The following is a 5,222-nucleotide window of genomic DNA, read 5'->3' on the forward strand; positions in this document are numbered from 1 at the left end:
CGCCGCCCCGGCCCTGCCCGGCCGCCCGGCCCCGCCTCCCCCGCCGCTCCGGGCCGCTCGCGAGACGTGCAGGGCCCGCCCGGGGCGCGAGGGGGCGCCGGGCCGGCGGGGCGGAGCGGGCCGCCCTGACCCCAGCCGAGCCCCGGCCCACCCCCCCAACCTCCCCGGGGAAGGCCCTGACCCGCAGGCCCGAGCCGGCAGGCTCCCGAGCGGCAGACCAGGCCCAGGCCCCGGGTAGGCCCCAGAGCCGGCAGGCTCCAGGCCCTGGGCAGGCCCGGATCCCCGGGGCAGGCCCCAAACCCGGCAGGCCCCAAGCCCTGGGCAGGCCCCAAAGCCTGGCAAGCCCTGGCCAGGCCCAGGCAGGCCCCACGCCCCACAGGTTCCCTGGGCAGGCCCTGCCTACAGAGTGAGGAAACAGCTCTCCAGACAGCCTTTGCAGGAAGGAGCCCTGGTCCCCAGCCCCCACAGGCACTGGTGGCCCTGACCTCCAGCAGGTGCTGAGCGGCCCCGGGCCCAACCGGGGTTCCACCCCTGTGGCCCTCACCAGACCACTGTCTGCAGGAGCCCAGTGGGCCCAGCTGCCCGGTGGTCCTCGGTGACCCCCACACTGACAGGCTGTGCCCTCACCACACCCGCAGCCGCCTGTCAGGTTTGGATGAGCTGCCCCGGCACACTGGGCACATCCACAGCCCCTTCCTCTTCATTTAATGGGTTCCCTGCCGCCGATCGGGTCCTCACTACCGTAGGCCTGGACTTGAGTCCCGGCTCAGGATGCGGGTTCCCACCCAGGTTACTGCTCCTGGGATGGCTGATCAGAAACTCAGGCATCCCCTTGTCCAGTGGCCCTGCCCCCCTCCCGCCCCATTCTAGGAAGGATCATCTGGCCGCAGTGGGTGCACGCGGCCTCCTGCAGCCTCCCACCCGCCTGGGGAGAGGGGAGGGGACACAGAGCCAGAGGAGAGGGCAGCACCGGAGCCAACTGCCACAGAGGAGGAGGGAAGGCTAGTCAAGGAGGGCGACCGGAAGGTGCTGGGGCATGTGGTGGGTGGTGGGGGGCCCTGGGTGAGGGCAGAGGGGGCACCGGTGGGTGGCGGGTGTGCCCTTGGCGAGCCATGACCCAGTTGAGGAAGCCCCACCAGGACCCATTTAAAAATAAAGATCCTGCCCACATCCTGATTGCTCAAGGGCCTGTTGGTACCCCCCTCTGTCACCTCTAGCTACTTCCATGCGCCACCGTTCTCCTTTTGAGTTTCTTTTTCATTCTCAGCCTTAAAAAAAACCAGCACTGCCAACTCCTGAGCACGGCATCCAAGGCTTTTCCAAAGGCATGGACTTCCCAGCACACCTCCCCCACTCCCTGACTTGCAGCCCACCCAGGAGCCAGAGCTTTGTCTTCCCCGGCCACACCTGTGTCTCCCCCTCGGTCCTGAACCCGCGTCCCAGCTGCAGGATGGGTGCTCGACAACATGCCCTGGGGCCAGAGAGCTTCCGCATTCTGAAGGCAGGGCTTGTGTCCCCTTTCTTCTGCAGGGCCTAGCATAGAGCAGGTGCCAAAAACCTGGTCGCTGAATGAGTGAAAGGAATTCCTTCGAAAACCCACAGCTTTCCCAACATGAAAGTCAACGCTAATTGGATCTTATTTTCTTCAAAAGATTTTTACAGCAGCTGAATGTTTTCACACATTTGTAAAGGGTACGAAGAGCGTGTATGAAGATCTATCACTCTTTCTTCTGTTTGCAAATACGCTGCAGACAGGCCCAGGGCACTCCAGCAGTGGGGTGGGGCTCGGGGGATGCCCTCAGAGGGTGAGGGGTGGGAGCGGGGGCCCTGAAGGGTGCAACAGGACTTCCACAGACACACAGGGCGGGGGAGGGGCCGGGGAGGAGCGCAGAGACCAGGCGTGTCCACAGGGCTCTGAATCCTGTGGGTAAGAACGCAGGGTCCCAGAGGACAGGCGAGGGGCGGGCTGTGGGGGATTGGAAACTGGGAATTCACTCCACAGACTTGTGCTTGCTGGGGAAGGAGCCGAGACGCATTTTAGCAAGCCAGGTCTGGCGGGTTTGAGCACAGGGAGTTGCAGGGGGGGAGAGAAATGGTTGGTAGAGAGATCATTCTGGAGATTCTTTCCTTTCAGAATTCTTCCCTGTGTGACAACAGACCAACTAACCCCCACGACCCCACGGAGGGACGGAGATGACTCAGCCCAGCCGGCATGTATCGAACACTCATGCTGCACAAAGCAAAGGAAATGTTAGATGCTCGCTAAAAGCAAATAGTTCTGATTTTAGTTCTTAGCACCCCCTCCCCACCCCCCCACCCCCGAGTCAAAGAAATCCAAACCAAACAGAACGCTGAGGAGTTTTCCACTTCGAACGCCTGCCAATTTCCTCAAGATGTAGCTTGTGACAGATACAAATATATTCCAGGAAAGTACTTTCCCCTTTGCGTTGCAGACCTCGGAGACTCCAACACAAATAAGACAGGCAGCACTTTGTTTAGATAAGTTTTTATGAAGGTCTTAATCCACAGCTCAGGATGTATTTCACTGTCAATGAAAAATTCACCTCAATATAATTTTCTTTAAAAAAGAAAAGAAAGAAAGGAAGAAATTTCAAAACAACTTACCAGATCTTTCCTGCAACCCAAGAAGTCACTTCTGATTTTGACGAGGTGCGGTTCATTCCCGCATTCAACCGGGCGTTCAGACTTAGCATTTGAGGAACGCAGCTTTAAAAACTGGGAGGAATCCGCACGAAGTCCCCAGGACTTATTAGGAAGCTTCTGGTACAGTTCACATTCTAGAACACACTTTCAGGCTCATGTCGTGCAAGATGGCCCTGGGTGCAGGAAACGTGTACGTATCTATTAATTTCCTGCCAGGAGAAACATCTCCTCTACTGTCTGCGCACACCGATTGCCTCGAGATGCTCGGGCCCATGATTCTGATGTGAGAAACACTCATTCCCTTGGAGCACTTGTGGCTGCTTCCTGGTATTTTCACTCGTTCCTTTATTCAGTATCTGTTTGTTGAATATCCGTTTCTAAGAGCTCCAGGCCAGGTCAGGCTTTTGGGGATAAAATGGCCGCGGGAGCAAAGACGGCAAAAAACCTCAGCAAGCCAGTCCCGGGGAGAAGAGCTTGGATTGAGCTATCCGAGGACAAGTCCCGGGGTCCAGGACAGTCTGATCCCTGACAAGGGAGTGGTCCACAGTTCTAAAGGGCATCGTGCGCTTGGACCAGTCACACGCTCACGTGCACACATGAAGTGTGCATGGGAAGGACGCCGAGGCGCAGAGTTCGAACTTGACCTTGTGGGCAACAAAGCCAGTGGAGGAGCCTCTGTCGCGACTAACGGGAGATCACGGTAGGGTTCATTCCCAGTGGACAGTGATCTGCCGCTGCACCTGCCCGGAGGGGGAGGAGGCGGGCTCCGCTCCCCGAGTTCCCGCTGTCCCCCTCCGTGGAGCAGCTGGCCTGGAGGTGAGCCCCCAGTGGACAGGCAGGCGAGACCCCTGCACGAGCTCCCGGGACAAGGCCTGTGCAGGGGAGGTCGGCGCCTTCCCTCGCCACATCAGGGGGTGCACCTCGGCTATAATTTGTGAATTGCGTCTGGCCCGCCACCCAGAAGAGTCATGCTAAATGCTCCCCGGACGGTTGGAAGGGAACCCATTGCCGTGAGAAGCACATTTCTCTAGAAACTTTTTTGAAAAATGCATTAACTTATGGAAACGCTGAAAAACGACTACAACAAAGTCTTGTATACCCTTTACCGAGATCAGGTGTGGGTGTGTCTGTGTGTGTGTGTACATATATTTTTTTCCTGCAGTTTAAACTTAGTTACATACACTCTAACCTTAAATACCTCAGCATGTATCTATCTCTTAGGAACACGGACACCATCCCACACATAATCACATACCCCGATCATACCCAAAGAAAATTAACATCCAAACAATATGATTATCGAATACACAGTCCACACTGCAATTTGTTTGACTGTCCCCAAAGTGTCCTTCATGGCCTTTTGAAAACCCAGAATCTAAATAAGGACCAGGCGTTCCGCTTGGCTGTCAAGTCTCTTTGGTCTCCTTGAATCCAGAACAATCCCTGCCTTTGTCCTTCCTGACATTGACGGGTGGCGTAGAAAGTCCCGCAGTCTGGATTCGTTGGGATTGTTTCCTTGTGATTAGATTCAGGTTAAACACGTCGTGTTTGCCACCGTATCTCACCAGGAGCCACGGCACCCACATGTCTCCCGTGACTGGCTTTTTGGTTCAAGCGGGATTGGCCTGATTTCAAACGGCAAAGGGCCGTCTCCCCCTCATAGTTAATGGTGTTCAGCTCAGTTTCCTCTTCAAAACCCATGCAGACTCAGGCCTTTCCTTCTCCTGACCTCTCCCTGGAAGCTTTTGCAGCTGCTAAGGACGGCTGCCCAGGTCTAGTACTGCTTGCAAGAGGCTGACTTTCTAGCTGATCAACCCTTCCAGACCTCCTGCCTCCCCTCACCCCCTGGAAAGACTCACATCATCTGTGGGGTCCCGGGCAAGAAGGAAGGCGCAGAGCTTCATTTTTAAGAGAGAATTTCACGACGGTGGGCACGGAGGATGAACCTGAAGACGGGTGGGTGTCACAGTGGGCGGTGGCTGTGGGCTCCCCAGTTCTTTCCCTGCGTTTGGCTCTTTCACGGTCCCTGGCCCCACTCGGGCCAGCCAGGGCACTACCAGGCCGGCACCCGTGTCCTTCTCACATGTTCCTATCAGCCTCTGAGGACCGCGATCCTCCCTGGAACAGTAAGATGGTCCCCGGGCTCACTCTGCCCCTTCCTGGCCCTGTAGCGAGAGTCGGGCAGGCCTCACAGGAGCCCTGGTCTCCTTGCGGTCGGGCGGGGATGGGGCACGGCTGCTTAGACTTCCATCTGGAAATCCAGTTCTGCCTGTGCGGCGCGCGCTCTGCACTCCTGGACGGTCGCTGTCTCTGATGCTTTCCAAGGAGAGTCGTGTGTGTGCGCGGTTCCTTGGAGTTGACGCCCGTATTGCTGGGCTCTTCCTCATGGGTCCTACCCCATGTGGGTTCTTCCTTCTCCCATGCTGAGAACCTGAGTTCCCCATCACCCTCCTGTGGATCCTCGGCTGGTCTCTCCTGACAGCTTCCACTCGCAACCCCAAACCCACCCCCTCGCAGTCCAGAGTCTGCTCATTCTGCTTGTTCGGGGAATGATCCCA

Source organism: Mustela erminea, chromosome 7 (genome assembly GCF_009829155.1).
Source record: "Mustela erminea isolate mMusErm1 chromosome 7, mMusErm1.Pri, whole genome shotgun sequence".
NCBI lineage: Eukaryota > Metazoa > Chordata > Mammalia > Carnivora > Mustelidae > Mustela > Mustela erminea.